At 36.0% G+C, this 22047-nt stretch overlaps 1 long non-coding RNA gene across 1 annotated transcript; it reads left to right on the forward strand.

Moving 5' to 3' along the window:
- Positions 1–1516: 1516 nt before the first annotated feature.
- Positions 1517–20523, forward strand: LOC103885350. Its single transcript, XR_001903666.3, has 3 exons — positions 1517–4798; positions 11727–11842; positions 20412–20523. It is a non-coding gene; the product is annotated as an uncharacterized LOC103885350 (long non-coding RNA).
- The last annotated feature ends 1524 nt before the right edge of the window (positions 20524–22047 follow it).

Raw genomic sequence — 22047 nt, forward strand, 5'->3', positions numbered from 1 at the left:
TAATTTATTGTGGGCTTCTTCACACATCACAGAAACAAATTATTGATATAAATTGTGCTAATTTCTTTCTATGATGAGGTCATTCATGAGTAAAAGATAAATCTAGAGGACAAATGCCCTTTAATGCCTACCTACTGCTTCTCTAAATGTGGGTTGTCTTCACCTAATTTACTGTGAAAATGAACGATGCTATGCAAAGATATTCTTCACTTTAAGACTGTTTAGTTTAAAATGATGGGAAAGCAGGGGGAATAGGTGGAATAATAACATAGGATGTTGTTGAAGTATATAATCACAAACAAACAGGCAAGAAAGAGCCTGGAAGGCCATGTGATCCTGAAATACTGTTGTTGTAACATTTTGAACTACCACTATTCTTCCAATGACTATGGAAACTTATTTTTTTCCCTAGGTATGCCTCATCACCCTGCAAAAAAAGTTACTTTAAAGATATATTACTGATCCCCCCCCCCGGATCTGAGAAGCCTTAGGAAAAAGATGACCATTATCCATTCATTTTAGCTACATATTCATTCATGTCATGAAGAAGTACAGGAATGAGAAATAACCAAGAGTGATCATCACACTTATGATACTGTCATATTCCACTAAGGATCAGTGTTCTTCTAACATAATTACACACTGTAGTAATAAAATCTATTGGCTTAATGCTCTCCCTTTCTTGGGGCCCAGCATTCCTAAATGAAAAGAACATTCATGATAAGTAATACTTTCCTTTTTTTTTTTTTAAATTTGACATGGAATCTCGCTCTGTTGCCAGGGCTGGAGTGCAGTGGTGCAATCTCGGCTCACTGCAACCTCTGCCTCAATTCTCCTGCCTCAGCCTCCTGAGTAGCTGGGATTACAGGCACCTGCCACCAAGCCTGGCTAGTTTTTGTATTTTTAGTAGAGACAGGGTTTTACCATGTTGGCCAAGCTGATCTTGAACTCCTGACCTCAGGTGATCCACCTGCCTCAGGCTCCAAAAGTGCTGGGATTACAGGCCTCTGAAAGTGCCGGAATCGCGCCTGGCAGATAAGTAATAATTTTCTAATTAAAATAAGGCTTAGTTATCTCTATGATGTCCTTATAGTGACTCTCTGTTCCATTGAGAATTCCCTTGTCTGACTCTAATATTTCAAAGCTCTACATGGCTTTTAAGATAAAGTATACCCTGATCTGGATCCTTCATGACTTTTCAGCTTCATGTGCTATCACTCAGTTACTCACATGTTATGTTCTGGAATACCATGAGATGACTTCCTGACCCTGCCTTCCTAACTTCTATTTTCCTTATTTAAGACTTAATTGAGGCATCACCTCTTCTTGAGATATTTTATAACATTTCTTTCCTGTAGTGGGAAGTCAGGGACCTCAAACAGAGGTACCGGCTGAAGCCACGGCAGAAGAACACAAATTGTGAAGATTTCATGAACAATTTATCACTTCCCCAATCAATACTCTTATAATGTCCTATGCCTGTCTTTACTTTAATCTCTTAATCCCGTCATCTTCGTCAGCTGAGGATGTATGTTGCCTCAGGACCCTGTGATGATTGCGCTAACTGCACAAATTGTTTGTAAAACATGTGTGTTTGAACAAAATGAAATCTGGACGTCGTAGAAAAGAAAAGGATAACAGTGATTTTCAGGGAACAAGGGAGATAATCATAAGGTCTGACTTCCTGTAGGGCTGGGCAGAACAGAGTCATATTTCTCTTCTTGCAGAAAGCGAATGGGAGAAATATCGCTGAATTCTTCTCCCAGCAAGGAATAACTCTGGAAAACGAGTGTATTCCCAGGAGTAGGTCTATTGACAACTGCTCTGGGAGTGTCTGTCTTATGCAATTGAAGATAAGGGATGAAATATGCCCTGGTCTCTTGCAGTGCCCTCAGGCATACTAGGATTGGGAAATTCCAGGCTGGTAAATTCTAGTCGGACCGGTTGTCTGCTCCCGCACCCTGTTTCCTGTTAAGATGCTTATCAAGAGAATACTTGCCCAGTGGGACATGGAACCTCATCAGTAATTCTAATTTCACCCTGGCCTTATGATCTTGCTCTGCCCTTGTGCCCTTGTGATCTTTTATTGCCCTTTGAAGCATGTGATCTTGGTGACTTACTCCCTGTTCATACCCCCAGTCCCTTTTGAAATCCCTAATAATAACTGGCTGGTTTTGCAGCTTAAGGGGCATCACAGAAACTGCCGACATGTGATGTCACCCCCAGAGGCCCAGCTGTAAAATTTCTCTCTTTGTACTCTTTCTCTTTATTTCTCAGACCAGCCAACATTTAGGGAAAATAGAAAAGAACCTACGTTGAAATATTGGGGCTGGTTCCCCCAATACTTTCCTTTCTTTGAACCTGAGACAGTGACCCACTTGGGTAGGTATTACCACAATGCCTTATGTTTTCCTGTATCACTATGTTATTATTATAATTAACCAAGTCACAGAATGTGAACATTAGAAAGTAGACACTTGGGTTAATTTACCTCTGCCTTCTAAACACCTGTGAGACTTCATGACATTTAGTAGAAGCTCAAAAATTATTTGAAGGAATAAATAATGTCACCAGGCAAACAGTTTAACTTTACATAGGTGCTATGCAGGAAAAACTCAATTGCATCTGAGTGGCCTGTCCAGAGATCCAGAGACAGTCATTCTCTTCTTATAAATAACCACCTACAACTTGTAGCATTGCCAGGTGTTTGTATCTAGCCCCTAAAATTAAAGAAGTCCAAGTTTCTGCCCTAAAAGAGTATATATTAGAACCATTAGATAACCCAAAGGGACTCTTTGAGAATTAAATTAAGAAACAAAGCAAAACAAAATTAAAAATTGGGTAAAATACATCTATGTGAGATGTATTTGGCTAAAAGGTCTGCTAATGTCATGAAATTTGTGGATCCCAGGCTTTTTGCTGGGCTATCAAACACTTGCTTATAAAACCAGAATGCAGTTAAGCTTCCTTTTTAGATAATTATATCCTTTTTCATCCCAAATTATAGACTTACTAGTTCAACATCTATTCCTTCTAAAACGCTTTGCTAGATAAATTATAAGCCTGAGTTTTTCAAGCAAGCAAGTATTTTTTTTTTTAAAGCATAGATTTTTGACACAGGTATTCCACTATTCACCTCTATTTTATACTTTACCACCTTGAGGAGTAATTGTTGGTATTAACATGATAGTTTAGAGCTTTAATTGAGACACCTTCCCTTCCCCATACACTATTCATCATGGATAGAAAGCAGATAGGGGCTGAGGCCTTGGGCTGGTGACATTCATATAGAACCTACAGTTAAAATTTGCAGTGCTTTTGAGACCTTAATTTCTGGATCTTTTGCATCTGAATTATCTAGGATGATTGTTAAAAAGTGGACATTGTAACCCTTCCAGAAACTAAAGCAATCTTAATTTCTGAGTGTGAGCCAAGAAATACACATTTTAATCAGTTACTTTAAAAAATGTATCACTAATCGAGAAAGGTGGGCTCTGTTATAACTTCTTTCAGTAGGATATATTGTGAATGTCTTATTTTGACATGGATTTATCATTCAATAAATATTTATTGACAATTTTACTATGTGTTAGACTGCTTTCGTAGTGGAGGAAATGAAGGTGAGAAAAGGAATTAAGAAGATTTGGGTGTAAGGGATTGCCAGACAACATACAGAAAAACAACTAGTTGTAAACAAGGATTATGCCTTTCCCTTCACTCTGAAGTACCAGAAACAAAGCATTTTCTTCTGTGTAGACAGCAACTTTTTAATACCAGACTAGAAACAGTCTTCATAGCAGAAAAGATCACATATCAACTCTTCCAAAACTAAGGTGTCATGTTTGTTTCCACAAGCCTCCAGCTTCAAATTGGTGTATAAATAATAACGCTGCTCCATGACAGGCTATCTCATCCGGTTGATGCCTAGAAATCTAGATTGCAATGATTTTTATCTTTTTAGGGCATACCAGGAAGTTTTATTGCTCCAAGTTCTAGACTTCAAATGAATGTTTTCTAGAGATTTGATTTATTATTTAACAGGCAAGGTAGATTGTTTGGTTTTAGTTGCTTTAAAATTTTCACATACTTAAATTACAGTTATGTTTTGTGGCATAGAAGCTGGGGCTCCCACCTGCTCTGTTGTCTGTGTGTGGATGACCTGTCTTTTCAAGGAGACCCTTGCCTTGCCAGTGGGTTCTCCCTTAGTCTCCACATAGCATGAATGGCTTGACCTTCCATGTTGACACTTGTCCCTGTTAAACAACTCAGTTTCATTAAAAAATGGCATTTACACTTCTGGCTTGGCAGACTGATAAAACATTTGGCTGGTCACTGAACTGTCACTCTGAATTTCAGATACTCATTCCAGTGGACCATCTTCACTGCACTACCATCCCATGGCTATTGAGAAGTTTACTACAACAATATTCTCAATAATACAGAAATCCATCATTGGATTAAACCAGATCACCACATTTTATCAACATTCCTGTACTATTGATTTTTTTATACTGTCACTTTGGCTTATGTTGTCAGCTTATATTGAAGGATGTCATCAGAAACTACCCTGTGGGGCTTTGTGACATATTTACTGTAGGGATTAAGTTTCTCAGTTCACCACATGACAGAGAAGGAGTCTGTGAGAGAATTTCTGTCTGTGCTTCTGAGAAATTGATGTATCTTTATCTTACACACACAGTGAATTACATAACTAGTCATGTTTTTCTTTTCCTGCTGACTGATCAACAGGTAGTGACGTATTTGTGATTTCTCTTTACTATGTTCATAGAATCTTGTGGTAAGTATGTTCTGTACTTAGTCCTGGCACCATGTCACATTTTATTACCCTTAATTTTTTGTTGCCTCGAATTTCTTCCAAACTAAAAACATATTTTATTTTTCTACTGTGTGTATTTCTTAAGATGTCCTAAATTATTTCCGAAACAAGACAAGTTACAGTTGTGAATTTTTTGAAGTTTGTTTGTTTTTGATTTTTAAAGTAAGAAGTGATCACTAAAGGTTAAGTTGAAAAGCTCCAACCTATAACAATGAATAATCAAAATAATATTAGTGAGATGGCATTAGTGAGAGTGGGGTGGAATAGAAAATGAGGTAAAAGAGAGCTTGGAGAAACTTAAGTAACAGAATGGACTTTGGTAAGCACTTGTAATATAGGCCCATATATTTTCCACATTTGGCTTTTGTAATTTCAGCTATCTGTTTCCTTCACAAACATTATTCCTACTGTTGACAGTATCAGACTCAGGCAGATAGGAATTAGACAACCAACCACAGCAAGTTTGGTCCAGTTTTGCATTGAGTGCTTTAATTGTGATGACTGCTGTTCATTTGATATTTGGTAATATCAAATTTGGCTAATTAAACCTTAATTACTGTAGATTGTATTCATGAGAAAGCATTTCATTTACTATTGGAAACATTGAATATAAAAGCCAGAAAATCAATTAGAGAACATCCAGTCTAATGTGTTTATTAATAATTGCTGAAACTGGGGATCAGAAATGTAATGTTACTTGCCCAAGTTACTTGCAACCAATTAGTGGAAGAACCAGAACTAGAACAGAAATCACTTGATCCATGGACAAGCAACAACTCAGAATGTAAAGTTATTACAAGTCCTCCTGTTGAGGGCTTTGCACCATTTTCTTTAAAGAGGCCAAGTTCAATATCTATCAGATGTCAAAACAGAGAAAGAGGTTACTGATATAAGAGGATACTTGGAAGTGCCATTCATGGTCTATGCTGTTTCCAGCATCTGAAGATGAGGTGCGCTGAAGGTGAAACATGGAAGAGGACAATAAGGGCAGTTAAATGACAAAACTATGTCAGAATGGCTCTGGTAATTTGAGTAGCTAATGGATATAAATATAGGTAGATCTGTGCTTGCTCATTAAGTGTATATTGAAATAATTATCTTGATAATCTAAGTAAAGAACCATAGTTTTGCCTAAAATCGAGATGAATGAGTCAAATGGTTTTAAGGATTTTATTATCTAATTTTTAAAAAATTTATTTTTGATAGTGTAGACAAAGCAATAACCATTAAATTTCTGCAGCTATAGATTAAAACATTTTGTACTTACAGAGCAAATTGTCATTGAGAAGTTAGAATTTTGGGAATGTTTTTATTGTAACCAGTCAATCTGGAGAGGTCAGTTGAGGATAATATTGTTCCTATAGCACAGGAATTTCTTTGTTTCATTGTGAGTTGTAATTGCTGGAGATTCTAACCATACAGGTGATGGCCCTAGTTATATTTATTTTATTTCAGTCATCAAGACTACATTTACATGAAGCTGACACAATAATTCTTCCTGGTGTTTGACCCTCAATCTCTACAAATCTGTTACATGAAATAACAGTAAAAACAGTTCTACTCTCTCTTGTTCACGCTTCTGATAATAATAATGACCTCACCTATTTTACAAAAGCCTTTTCTTTTTTTTTAACTTTTAGGTTCAGGGGTAACAGTACAGGTTTGTTACATAGTAAACTTGTGTCATGGGAGTTTGTTGTACAAATTATTTCATCACTCAGGTATTAAGCTTAATATTTTTCCTGATCTTCTCCCTCCTCCCACCATCCACCCTCCAATAGGCCCCAGTGTGTTTTATTCCCCTCTATGTGTTCATATATTCTCATCATTTAGCTTCAACTTATAAGTGAAAACATGTGGTATTTTATTTTCTGTTCCTCTGTTAGTTTGCTAGGGATAATGGCCTCCAGCTCCATCTTTGTTCCTGCAAAAGACATGAACTCACATTTTTATGGCTGCATGGCATTCCATGGTATATGTGTACTACATTTTCTTTATCCAGTCCATCACTGATGGAAATTTAGGTTGATAACATGTCTTTGCTATTGTGAACAGCGCTGCAATGAATATATGCATGCATGTCTTTATAATATAAACATTTATATTTCTTTGGGTATATACCTAGTAATGGGATTGCTGGATCAAATGGTATTTCTGTCTTTAGATCTTTGAGGAATCACCACATTGTCTTCCACAGTGGTTGAACTAATTTACATTCCCACTTACACTGTGTAAGTGTTCCTTCTTCTCCACAACCTTACCAACATCTGTTATTTTTTGACTTTTTAATAATAGCTATTCTAATTGGTGCGAGATGGTATCTCACTGTGGTTTTGATTTACATATTTTAATGATCAGTATTGTTGTGCTTTTTCTCATATGATTGTTGGCCACATGTATGTCTTCCTTTGAAAAGTGTCTGTTCATGTCATTTGCCCACTTTTAGTTTGTCTTGTATTTACTCTGTTAAAATTTAATTTAATTTTAGATTCTGGGATACATGTACAGGATGTGCGGGTTTGTTACATGTGCCATGGTGGTTTGCTACACCTATCAAACCATCACCTAAGTATGAAGCCTCTCATGCATTAGCTATTTATCCTGATGCTCTCCCTCGACCCCCCAACAGGACCTAGTGTGTGTTGTTTCGCCCAGTGTGTCCATGTGTTCACATTGTTCAGCTCCCACTTATAAGAGAGAACATGTAGTGTTTTGTCTTCTGTTCCTGAATTAGTTTGCTCAGGATAGTGGCTTCCAGTTCCATCCATGTTCTTGCAAAGGACATGATCTCATTTCTTTTTATGGCTGCATAGTATTCCATGGTGTCTGTGTACCAACTTTTCTTTCTTTCTTTTTTTTGAGACAGAGTCTCACACTGTTGCCCAGGCTGCAGTGCAGTGGCGTGGTCTTGGCTCACTGCAACCTCCACCTCCTGGGTTCAAGCTATTCTCTGCCTCAGCCTCCCAAGTAGCTGGGATTACAGGCACCTGCCACCACCCCTGGCTAAATTTTTGTATTTTTAGTAGAGGCGGAGGTTCACCATCTTGGCCAGGCTGGTCTTGAACTCCTAACCTCGTGATCCACCTGCCTCGGGCTCCCAAAGTGCTGGGATTACAGGTGTGTGCCACCGCGCCCAACCCACATTTTCTTTATCCAGTCCATCACTGATGGGCATTTGGGTTGATTCCATGTTTTTACTGTTATGAATAGTGCTGCAATGCATGCATCTTTATAATAGAACAATTTATATTTCTTTGCCCACTTTTTATGGGACTGTTTGGTTTCTTCCTATAAGTTTGTTTAAGTTCCTTCTAGATGCTGGATATCAGATCTTTGTTGGATGCACAGTTTGCAAAAGTTTTCTCTCATTGTGTAGATTATGCTTTTACTCTGTTGATAGTTTCTTTTGCTGTGCAGAAGCTCTATAGTTAAATTAGATCCTATTTGTCAATTTTTGCTTTGGTTGCCATCGCTTTCAGCATCTTCATCATGAAATCCTTGCCTGTGTCTATGTCCTGGATGGTATTACCTAGGTTGCCATCCAGGGTTTTTATAGTTTTGGGTTTTACATTTAAGTGGTTAATCCATCTTGAGTTCATTTTTGTATATAATATAAGGAAGGGGTCCAGTTTTAACCTTTTGCATATGGCTAGCCAGTTATCCCAGCACCACTTATTGAATAGGGAAGCCTTTCCCCATTGCTTTTTGTCAGATTTGTCAAAGATCAGATAGTTGTAGGTGTATAGTCTTATTTCTGTTTTATCTATTCTGTTCTATGTCTCTCTATTCTGTCTATGTTTCTGTTTTTGTACCAATACCGTGCTGTTTTGGTTACTGTAGCCCTGTTATATAGCTTAAAGTCAGGTAGCTGGCCGGGTGCGGTGGCTCAAGCCTGTAATCCCAGCACTTTGGGAGGCTGAGACGGGCGGATCACGAGGTCAGGAGATCGAGACCATCCTGGCTAACACGGTGAAACCCCGTCTCTACTAAAATACAAAACTGCCGGGCGAAGTGGCGGGCGCCTGTGGTCCCAGCTACTCGGGAGGCTGAGGTGAGAATGGCGTGAACCCGGAGGCGGAGAGCTTGCAGTGAGCTGGAGATCCGGCCACCGCGACTCCAGCCTGGGCGACAGAGCCAGACTCAGTCTCAAAAAAAAGTCAGGTAGCATGATGCCTTCAGTTTCTTCTTTGTTTAGGATTGCCTTGGCTATTAGGGCTCTTTTTGGTTCCATATGAATTTTAAAATATTTTTTTTTTCCTAGTTCCGTGAAGCATGCCAATAGTAGTTCAATAGGCAGAGTATTGAATCTATAAATTGCTTTCGGCAGCATGGCCATTTTAATGATGTTGATTGTTCCTATCCATGAGCATGGAATGTTTTTCCATTTGTTTGTGTCACTTCTGATTTCTTTGAGCAGTGATTTGTAGTTCTCCTTGTAGAGATCTACGAAAGACTTTCTAACACATCATCTTTAAGTTTCATAGCTTTATGAGGTAAGCAGTACAAGTTCAGTTATTCCCATTTTATAGGCAAGGAAGCTGAGAGCCAGAGGAATGATCTCCCATGTCTAAAGTCAGTAAGTGAGGCCGGGGTAGAACATAGACCACAGCCCAGCTCTTTTGGCTCCTGGCCCATGGCCTTTATGAATCCTATTACCATAGCAATAGTCTTGGTCAGTGTGACCTCTCAGGTGAATCAACTAAAAAAACATGACAACATGCATTCCTGTTTCTAGTTTGCTTCTCCAACCCTTCCTCTACTTGCTCATTTCAATAGAGTAAGCTTCCTAAACTTGAATTTAATATGGAAGATAATTGACCTTTGGCTTTTGTGTTGATGGTGTAATGGGAGCTTATTGGGGGTTTATACCCAGGCATATCTAATCTGGAAGTGCGGGGGACTTAATGCCTCATAAAGATAACTTTTGACCAATGGGAACTGGAAGTCAGTAGTGAAATTCCTCCACTATTATCCCCTTTTTCCACCCATTGACAGGTGGTTCTGAAATCAAGTTGGCCCATGGGGATATGTTTCCAAGAATGGAGTAATTGGTTGTAGTTAGCAGTGCTAGCTCCAAAATGTATCATAGTGACTCTCTCTTCTCTGCTTCACTCCTCTTCTTACTCCTTTACACCTGTTTCCTAGAGTAGTAGAACCTCATAAAATAATACCACATGAGCCCTCAGTCTCAGGCTCTGATTTCTGGGGAAGCCAGCTAAAATGCCAGATTCATCTTTGTCTCATCTTTTGCTTAAGGAGTTCTTCCTTATATCCCCACCTGGATTACCTGACCCCTCCTCTCTATTCACCCAAATTTTACTCCTCCTTCAACGTAGAGTAATGTGCCACTTGTTCTTGGATTGTTTGCTGTAATGTTCCTGGCCCCATGTGATTTTTTTTCTCTCAGGAACCTCCATCTTTACACCCAACGAAGAAAACCACAATATGTTTGTATCTCTTGTAACAAATAGTAAGACAATTTTGCGTAAGTTACCCTTCTTTGCTAGTTCATAATCAACTTTAAGACCTTAGGTTATTTATTTTTGTATCCTTAGCACCTGACATAGTGTTCAATGATTATTTCCCGATTGCTCGTAATACAAGGGAAGGGAGAATTGCTCATTCTGATCAACATAATCATCCATCTAATTGATGGAAGATCACTTTGGATGAATCATGTCTGAAAGAGTGTGACAGTGCAGCTCTGCTGTAGTTTGAATATTTGTTCTGTGTTGATGAGAATAGTTGAGAGTCATAAAGTACATCCTGTATGTCATGGTTCCTTTATTTTTACTGTCTTTGACTGGACTGAAGCATTTGGAAATCAATGGCGAGGAGAATATTTAAAGGTTCTAAGCATTTTTATTATTCTGCACCTCTTGTTAATTCATTTAAGATTTCATTTTATAAAAGAAAAAATTAGACACAGAATATTGGCATAGACTACAAAGGATCTCATGACCTAAGGAGGTCCTGCATGGTGGTATAGGGGACATTCTAGGAACAAGAAAAGCTCTGTATACACAAAGCAAGTTTTATGATACTGTACGGGGGTGGGATGCTTAAGAAAGATTTTTTAAAAATAATGTTAATACATATAAAATGGACTGAGCAATCTAACAGTGTGTGTGTGTATTGCTTTTTAGCTTTTGGATTACCATATAGATAAGGCTAATTTCAAAGTATCCATGCCGCTGGAAATATGGCTTAACATAAGAAATTAATGAGCTAAATTTCTCTAATATTCAAATCACTTCTTAGTATTAACTTAAAAACTTATCAAGGCAAGTTAATTATTTCAGACTGTTGGGTTTCCACTTAGAACATTTTTACTTAAAAAATGTTTAGCACATTAGGTGGGGAAAGGAACTTGCACTGGGGTAAAGGGAATCTCTTTTTCCCTTGGCTTCATGTTTCCCTGTGAAAAGTTCTCAGTGCGAGTACCTGGTCTTTTAAGCCACTGACTTAGCTTTCAGATGAAATGAGTGATCTGATGGAGAGTTTGGGAGGAGTTAAGCCTGTTCTGTTCAGCCTCTCTTTGTATTCTCTCTTTTGAGCCAACTCTCCTCAGGGCACTCACATTCTTCTCGGAACCACCATGCTGGAAGTTTCAAGTGTGAAGGCTGTACTTCTGCAGTGAGGCCTGTGGTCATTCCAATCAGCCAGGGACTGGGGAGGGTGAATTTGTATAATTCAAACATGAATCTTACTTGCTTTGTTTAGTTAAGCCACATAAACAAATATCAATTTAAGAATAGAGGTGCATTTTCAATGTACATCTATCTGACACTTATGACTTTATATTGGTTCTAAATACAGACAAGTCAGAGAAAGAGTAGTTATTTGTGGACAATATCAAACCCTGACAGAGCTGTCTTTACTTTCTCAGTGGTAACAGTGAAGAGATATCCAAGCTGAAGGAACCAGAAATGCTCATTCGCCTAAAGGGAAACTCCGCTAACTGTAACATCCCACAGAAATGTCCTTAAGAAGAAATCGTAAATAGTAAATAATTGTACATGTACATAAGCCAATTTATTAATTCTGAAATTAGTTCTTTTTCTGCGTGGGCATGCAGTGATAGATGTTAAAAATGCTAACGCTTCTCTCAAAGCAACAAAAATGTGTTTCTTTTATGATTAGACAGATTCAGGGTAGTTAAAAAAACAAAGCAGGTTGCATTTGGAAAGCACAGTATCTAATGCTGTTAGTTAACTCTGCAACCTTTATTCTGTAGAGTGATTTGAATTCATTTTTCAGACCAAACATTCAGCATTGCCCTCCAGCAAACAGCTCTGGAGATGAAAGGTATCATTTGTAAACTGGTCCCATTTGCCTTTGAAGGCTCAAATTCCCTAATCCATCCCTTCCCCCAACTCTCCTTGACGTCTATGTGAAAGTAAAAGATTATTCAGCTTAAAATAGGATCTTGTAAACATTAAAAATATTTTCTGGAATAATACATCTTGTTTCTTTTTTACGATAGTAGATTACAATTTTCTTATAGGATGCTAAAAAGAAGTGTTTTGACTCTAAACATTTATTTATTTATTTTTTGGAAAGTGACATTATTTATCAGTCCAAGGTTTCAGATAAATTTTTTACTTCAGCCCTTGGAAAAGTCCCTAAAATATATTCCAGAACTATATGTATAATTTTACCAGAAAGTAAGCAATGTTGTAATATATATTAGGTGCTTGAATAGAGCAAGCGCTGAATATTTGATAAACACAACCTTGACTTTTACTGCCTTGCTATTTGGTTAGGAATATATGGCATAGAAAGTGTTTTTATACTCCTTTTCTGCCCATTTCCAGACACATACTTATCTAATCTTGATTAAAAGCTCTTTAACAGACATTAACTAGCCCTCTGGAAGGACAAACGGCTATTCAACGTTTGAGTGTTTTACTCCATGTGAGTAACTTGTGCTTGATTGTTTCATAATAAATAGCGTAATTTGATTAGATATTAATTGCTGAGCCCTCTCACATAAGTCCCATTCCACTTTTTAAAATTTTGATGTGACTTTTATCTTTTGGGGGTTTGTTTTTCGTTTGCCCCCCTCATTGTCAAACCCCATGCTTCAACAAAATGCCACGAATAAAAAACACTTTCTGAAACCAAATCAGATAGAGCAATAGCCCTGTTAGATTAACCACAATTCCTCCCTTGTCAGCTATAAACAAAAAAAATCTTTTTTTTTTTTTTTTTTAATACAAGGAAAGAATGAACCTTTGACCTTTGACTCGGACTTAACCAAAAAAGGAAGGAAACTACTCTCACATCCATCCATGTCATCTACATGATTGTGTAGAAAACTTTGTTTCCTGAGCTATCTTGATCCACAGGGCTTTTTGATCACTGGGTTAGAAATTTCTCCTGCACTCTCATTTTGAGAATAAATGGCTTGTGGGCTACCCCCACAACTGTGGGGAGAAAAAAGAAAATTGACTGTGCTTATGAGTTGGACACATGAAAATGAACAGATATGAGCAAGCAGAAGTTGAGTTAATCACTCCTTCAAATTTAATCATGAGGAAAGCTCCCCTCTTCTCTCGAAGATTTCCATGTGGCTATGGTTGCAAGTGACCCTGTCCTTTCAGTCATGGGTCTGGCGAATGTGAAATTATTTTGATATGTTGATCTGAAATGCCTCCCATGATTACTTTGGAATTATCAAATGGAGGTCAGAAACAAGGCAGTAGGGTCTGTCACCTTTCAAAAAAACAAGATTTGAGGAGAGCATAGTTTCTGAGGGGGATAATTCAACAGAATTGGGAATGAGAAGGGTCTCAGGGCTGGCATACAGATGCTGCCTGTCAAAATGGAAGAGAGCAGCTGAGGAGATGCGAGCTCAGACTGCTTCAGGCAGCACTCCTCATTACTCATGCTTTCATCACTATTAAAATGCATTCCCAGGTCTTTCACTGTGCAAAAATGATTTTGGTCAAAATGCATTGAAAATATAATGGCATGAATAGGAGAAATACCAGTTTCCTGCTTGTAGCACTACTCAGATTTAGGATTTATTATTTTCAAAGTTAGTACATAAAATTGTCTTAGAAAGAGTCTCCTGCATTTCAAGTAGCCTTTCTCTTAAGAAAAGTCTTCTGAAGTTGAGTTTAACTGCAATGGAAATACAACGTGAAAACACAGTATAAATTAGAGTGGTTATTGCTCTGCATCACTTTGTGTGTTCCTATAGCAACCCCTCCAATTTTACTTGCCCCTTATTGACCAGGCATATTTTTAGTGACTGCTCACAGCAGAATAAAAAATGAAGAAGGAAAAGAAAATGAGAGGGAGGGGGATGAGAATTAAAGCTATCTGTTGTTCTTTTACAACCACAGGTTAACTGGTTATAAATGTCTCCCTTCCTTCAAATAAGTGTCATGGAGTTTTCCTTGCTTAAATTAATTCTTTCCAAGCGGTCCACAGAAACAATCAGCCCCATATTCTTACCCGAAGCATTTGGATTCTGAGACAAATGCAGCCCCATGACTATGTATATTAGCCAGATGCAGGCTATATTTACCCACCCTATGCTTACAGCAACTGCGCTGTCAAGAGAAATGTAAATATTAATGAAGGATGTTTCTCAGGATAGGATCTTCAGTGAATGCTCTTCATCTGTCAAAACTGACTCAATCAGTACACACTTTCTGGACAGATCGAATGTTTATAGAGTCATAAATTGACATTTATCTGACAATTTTTGTATTCCTATCAAATGGCTTTCTTTACTAGGCCTAGGCATTTCAACACACCATTGGTGTTGCTGTGGAAAAATTAAACATACACTCTCATTCACATTTTTTAAGTGAAGATAAGAATAAACTGAATGCACAGCTAGTGGCCTTTTCAAGAGTTATTTGGGTATGAAATGTAAACACTGGCCTAAGTAAAAAGGTAGAGATAAATCCTAATACAGTACTTTACCCTTATGTGTTAGGAAAGGAAAAAATCCTATTATAAAAGTACTCATTATTAAATTAATTGTGACATAAAATGATGTATATGCATAAAGAGATACTTGTGTTATAGTCTCCAAAATATTAACAGATGATAAGATTGCTACTTTCTTTTCTGTGACTTCTTTTCCCCAAAACAAAACAAATCTATAAAAATAAATCTAAACTACTTTGTTTTTCAAAAGTAAAATATAACAGTTAAAAGAATAAATCTTACATAATATATGTACACTCAAACATACACATACACACAAACCCTGTAAGTTAAATAACTCTTAAGAATAGGAAGAACCTAGCTGTTAATGACATTTCCCATATGCTTGCTAAATGCCAACAAGACCATATTTTATAAAATGAGCCATATTATGTTTACCTTATGTATGTAATAGGATTTGTTGCCTCCCAACATCAAGATTGTTAAGCAATTTCAATATACATTTATAATATAAGTTGGTTTTTGTGGCATATACTTGAAAGGAAGTTTTACTAAAGGAATTAGAGACAACCTAAATATTCTGGTGTATCTTCAATATACCTTACTACCACACTTGTCACATTATATATTTTTTTAAATTTTTTCCTGTTTATTAATATACTCCCCCAATTCAACAATAAACTTAAACTCAAAAATACTAGGTGCTCAAAAATGTTTTGTGTTTTGATTTTTGTTTACTCATTCATGTCTAAGAATTAAATATGTCAGGGGCTGTGAAAGGAGAAAAGGGTGGTGATTGTTTGATTCCCTAAAACAGAATAAAGGAATGTAGATCTTTTACCTTCTTGGTCTGCTCAGCAGTTTTTTCATTTATAGATTTTTCTTTCTCTACCCTAACGGGACTGCCAATCACATAGCTTCACCAGTAGTACAAAGGTGCATGGCAATGATGCTAAGCTAACCAGAATACCCTATCTCTCTAAAATTATTAATTAAGTCATCAGTAACAAAATGGCTCAGCCAAGCCAGAGTTCTTTTTGAGGGACTGATATGGACCTTGAAATTTAAGATTCTTTCTCTAGAAATCCAGACCACTGAAGACCATTAAGCATCATCATTGCTGAGAATGAGGCCTGTTAGGAAAAAGGAGAGCTAAGAGAAAGAAAAAAAATGGATAGATTTCCTAATGACATCATTAAATTCTTAATTCAAGGCATACCCAACATTGGACATTCCATAGATATTCGTATGTGCCAATATGTTACTTAATTTGTTCATTCAAGTTTGTTAGAGTAGAGTTTGTCATGTCTTATAACCTAAAGTCTTAACTAATATATGGGGTGCTATAGAGTTTACAAAGCTCCAAGCATTAAAAGCAAAATATGACTGGATAACACAAAAGAGCTGAGCCAAGACTACTTTCCCCATTCTTTGTGGAGCTAGTGGCCTCTTGCTTCTGCTTCTTATTAAAAATTTGCTTCAGTTTCTTCCTGTCTCTGCAATTTATGTATTTCCATTCTGTATTTATAATTGTGCCTTCTCTTTTTGTGTATAACAATGTCAGAGAGTTCGCATGTAACCTAGAGTCAAAGCCAGGATTGCTACCATTCCTCAGAGCACTATGGAGCATATTGTCTCAGCTTTCTCTCTGCCTCAGCTTCCTTTCACAACATTCCACTAGAGACTCAAGGCAATGGGAACGTGTTGATATACTCTACATGAGTCAGCACCCTAGGACAGACAGTAAGGGGGTAAAGTGAATCTGGAAAACCAAACAATTTATCTGATAGAATGAAGCAATGAAAATTGAAGGAGAATACAGAATTTGTCCAAAGTTTTGCTTTGTTTGCTAGTTTAAAGTATGTGCAAGTCCTGCTGGAAAGGTCTAATTTATATCTGAGAAGCAAGCTGTTTTCTGGCTTAATGTATCTTTTTAGTTTAAAAGGATGCATTTTAGCAGCAAATTTTCTGGTTAGCTCAACAAACCTTGCACTGCAATCTGATTACACATACTGGAGTGAAGCATCATCATGCCCTTGGGTCACGAGAAAGAACTGTATAGTGATAAGATAACCAGGTCTACCTATACCCCTAATAACCGAATTAATTATCCTGTAACAAAGTTTGTTTCACCAAGACTTAATCAACTCTTAGAGACAATTGGAATAAAAGTAAAGCATTGAAACCTAAATGTAACTATTAAATTTAAAAGTATTGCCCAGATAAAGTGGAGTTCAAAATTAAATATATAAAACATGGTGATTTTATGACTAAAAGTAGCTTTACATAATATACTTTTAATGTTTATGCTCATTGGAACTTTATTTCACTCCTTTCCTTTGGAAAATAGTACATTAAAATGTATTTGACCTGCTCTTTCTCCTTTCAAGAGAATGAATTATTTGCTATGGGCCATGCCACCCACACCTTCCTTTCTTATCCCCTCACACAGATTTTGCCAAAAGTTAAATTAATTCCACCTAAGGTATTTTTTTTCCTACATTTTCAGTCCTCCTCCACTTCAAGTAATCTTATTTTCACTTTTAGTTAAATCTCCTATTTCTCTAAAATAATCGCTCAAAGGGATTTGATGCCTGGAGTCCACATTAGCACAGCATTGCCCCATAGCCCTTCAGAATTCAGCTTTGAAATATTTGCACTGTGTGCCCATGCAATTAAATGACAAACCAGTAGTTCCCCTGAGGGAGTAGGCTGGGGTGATTTCACATTATGGAAGTTTTATACTATTCTATAATTACCCTGAGATCTATCTGTGTTATTAGCAGGCTACTTCAATTTATAGAAATAGAAGATTGTAGATGTAGATCATCTATAATTCCTTCACCTTCCGGATTAGGAAACCAATACCCAATCAAGTATTGTGACCGCCTAAAGGTCACATAGCTACTGATTACTATGTGAACTTTTCCTCTTTCAGAGGTTTTGAAAATCAAAGAAAATGTGTAATAAATTGTAATAGCTCAATATCCTAAAGTCCCAGAAGCTCAAGTTACACTGTACTCAATGACTAATGTCTGGGTGTTACCTCAGAACTCCCAAGTTTCCAAAACCAACACTGATTGCCTGAACCAGATGATTTTTTCCTATACATTTCTTATATATTATTCACCAAATCAGAAGGAATCATTCTGGAGACTTAAGCATATCTCTTCTTATACATACACGAGACATGATAGATTATTCAAAATACAGTAAGAACTGTATTGCCTGTGAATTGGATGTTCATCCTGAATCCATGTGTGGAAGACAGGAATGTCGGTAACACTAGACCCTGCTTCCGTGTTCTTCAACACCAGCAGCAAAGAGACGCTTTGCACAAGGAACATTCTATTGCACGACACATACAAAGACCCTCAGGAAGTTTCTTCTGGAATGAAATTTCAGGTTCTCCCAAATCCCATCCCTCTCATATTATAGCACCAATAATTTAGTGGCCTCAAACATCCCACTTGCTTGCAGATTTTCATTACTTCTCTTCCATTTTCTTTAGCAAGTGATGGGGATTGGTTCAAAATAAATCAAACTGTAACACAAATTTGGAAAGGTAAAAAAGCCTTCTTCAATGTGACCAATATAGTCACTTTGATGTCTTCTATATTAAGATTTTATGAGCTTCTTCTGAAATAAAGCTTAATTATTTCTTGTAGTATTTATAAACTAAGAAACACAAAAAACGGAAATTCTAATTTTAAGGTATTAAGTAATTTTTCAGAAGAGCTTATCGTTTCAATATAAAATATAGAACATGCTAATTTTATAAGTAAAGCAGTTTTACCTAATGTTTTCTGTCTCTACCTCTGATGTCTTTTCTTAGACAACCGTATAAATTGGCTTTGGCTGATAATGTCATGTGACGGCCAAGTAAATTCCATAATCCAGTGTATTCCTTAATACTTCTTTCTCTTTCCCATTGTTGCCTCTCCCTCTTCTATACTTCAGCCCTTTGAAGTTTTAAGACTCATGGGTAGATTCAGCTCATCCTCAGACTGCATCTTTCTTATGTTTTCCTTTATATTCTCTTCTCTCGCTCTTTGGATAATTTCTGAGTAGGAGATATGTTTTTTTTTGAAGCTCCCTTGATTTTGCTAAATCTTTCTTTTTCTTTGAACTGGGACAAGGCTCTTTATATTAGATATAGCACTTCTAAAAATATTGGTTGAACACCCTGTTTAAATATCATGAATTCATCTTCTGGACATTTGTACTGAGTACCTACACAGTGCCAATCCTCAAGGCATTTATAGTCTATCAGGGGAAGATCTGTTTTTTTAGTATCTTCTACCTCATTATAGAAAACATAATTTGTGTCAGTGATTTGTAGGAAACAGATGAAAAACAGAATTGTTGAGTTGTAGAGTGTCATATAATTGATACATTAAGCTAACACAGTTTCTCTGTATCTTCTAAGGCAGAATAAATAAGTTGTGTATGTATATGTTTGTGTGATTCCTTTATTGGGGGAAAAGTTTATTCCTAATAATTTGGAACAAAATTTATGTTTCTTTATAACTTCTAATTTCCATATATTTTACATCTTATGTCTTACCCTTTTCCAAATCATTGATTCAACATCCTCTATTTTGACAGAGTGAAAAAGTATAGTCTAAAAATAAAGAAATTTAAAATCAATTTCTGACTGATCTGTCATGGTTTACGTCACTATACTTTGCTTTAAGTCAGAGACATCTATTTTGGTCTCTTAGTATTCAGAAAGGTGTTAAACAAGTTATTTAAATTCTCTGGGACTCAGTTTTCTCATCTGTAATATGAGGATGATATGAACATTCTCTCAAATAATAAGGATTAATTGAGATAATAAATTTAAACTGTCTATAGTAGGTGTACAACAAATAAAAATGTGTTATTATACCCCAAGCAAAGTCCATGTCAGCTATTTAGAGCAGAGGTTGACAACGTTTCTCTGTAAAGAGCCAGATAATAAGTGATGTCTCTACTGTCTCTGTTGTAACTCCTGGACTCTGATGTAGTGTAAAAGTACCCATAGACAATATATAAATAAGTGAGTATGACTGTGTTCCAATAAAACTTTATCTACAAAAGCAAATGGTGGGCTAGATTTAGCCTATGTGTTGCAGTTGGAGGACTCCTGACTTAAAATATTGCACCTACATTTTACCTTTTGCTGCTGTCTACTTTATATAACCCAATTCCACTTAACTTTTCTATGAATTCAGTAACTAATTCATATTTTCTTTTAAAATCTATTAAAATCTATTAGATATAAAATGTATTAATGATAATACCTGTTAATTACCATTCAGATAAAATAATATAAAATATTACAGATGTGAGTGGAATCTTCCTAAGTATCTTTTTTCAAATCCATTCCAATTCTCACTCCCAGAGATAAATGCCATGTTCATTTTACATATATACTTAGGCTTTTAGTTTTACCAAATATGTATATATTCTTTAAAAATATTCAGTCTATTTGACTATTTGCTATGATCTGAATGTTTGTGTCCACTCAAATTCATATGTTGAAATCTTAACCCCAATGTGATAGTATTAGGAAGTGGAGATTTTGAGAGATAGATTATGAGGTTGGAACTCTCATAAATGGGGTTGTTACCCTTATGAAAAGACACAAAGGAGCTCTCTTTCTCTCTCTCTCTGTTTTCAGTCATAGGAAGATACAATGAGAAGTTGGCAGTCTGCATCTCAGAAGAGAGCCCTCACAAAACTTGACCATGCTGGCACTTGGACTTGATCTTGGACTTCCAGTTCCCAAAACTATGAGAAACAGATTTCTGTTGTTTAAGCCACTCAGTCTGTGATACTTTATTATGGCAGCCAGAACTAAGATAGTGTTATATTATATTTATATTATATTATATTATATTATATTATATTATATGTATGTATCCCATCTTTGCCTTTTCAGTTAAAAAGAAGTGTTTAAGATCTACCTGTATGGATATATGTAGAATGGGTGCATTAATTTAATTTACACTTCTATATAATATTCAAATATATGCATATACCACAATATATTTATTGATTCTTCTCCTCATACAGATTTATGTTATTTGTACCTTTCTTTTTGGTTTTCTAAACACTTTGCTATGTATATTCTTATATACATGTTTTGCATGTATGAAGATTTATCTAGAGTTAAATACATAAAAATAAGTTGCTAAATCATTTTCCACTTTTCCAAGTTTTGCCAAAGAACCCTCAAATTGGCTTTAGGAATTTACATTATTTTATGAAGGTGGGAGAATTCTAACTAATTTATATGCATTCTCTACTGTCAGGCTTTTAGTGTTTTTCACAAGTTGTTAGGTACAAATGGTAGTTTATTATGATTTTAATGGGAATTTCTTTAAAAATTGGAGATAATTTTTTATGTATCTATTTGTTCTTAGGTAAGGTTGCCAATACATATTATCAGTTTTTCTACTGAATTATTTCTATTTCTCTTATAAATTTAAAAAAGTGATTTATGTATTATGGTACCTAATTAATTGATACTTACTAAATTAGAAAATAATCTTCCAGGGAGTTACTGGACCTTTTACTTTGTTTCAATGTATTTTCATGCATGGAATTAAAATGTAATGTAGTATCAAATTTATCAATCTTTCCCTGCAAAACTGAGTCAATTTTAGAAATACTTTTCTATATTAATGTCATAAAAACATTTTTTTTTTCTCCAGGTTTTCAAATTGTTTTCTCACATATTTAGGCCTATTATTTATGTGGAAATAATTTTCACTTTTCAATGTGTAAGTTAAGTATCCAACTCAAGTTTTTTCTATACAAATAATTTCTCCAGTAACATTTATTGAACAGCCAGTGTCTTCCATCAATGGTTTTCAATTTAAGTTTTCTGATATAACATATTTATTTATGTGATTTTTCCATTTTTTTCTTGGTCAATTTTTCTATCTTCATTCCAATACCATGCTTCTTAATTACTTTAATTTCATAACAGCCTGATGTTGTAGGGCAAAGAGCTTGAGTCTTGCCTATTTGTGACTCTTGGCCTTTCCATATAACTTTTGTTGACTGGTTCCTTGAAAAAATTCTTGTTTCATTACTTTTCCATATACTCTCTTTTGTAAGTTTCATGAAAAAAAAAATCTTGTAGGGGGGATCCTGTTGCACATAATTTTAGATTTATTTGGGAGGTATTGATAGCTTTATGCCAGTAAGTCTTTTTATCTATGAATATGTATATCTCTCCAAATGTTTAAATTTATTTGAATAAAATATGGTCTACTGATACTATTCAAATCACTTACTTTTAGTTTATT

Source organism: Papio anubis, chromosome 5, assembly GCF_008728515.1.
Source record: "Papio anubis isolate 15944 chromosome 5, Panubis1.0, whole genome shotgun sequence".
Taxonomy (NCBI): Eukaryota; Metazoa; Chordata; class Mammalia; order Primates; family Cercopithecidae; genus Papio; species Papio anubis.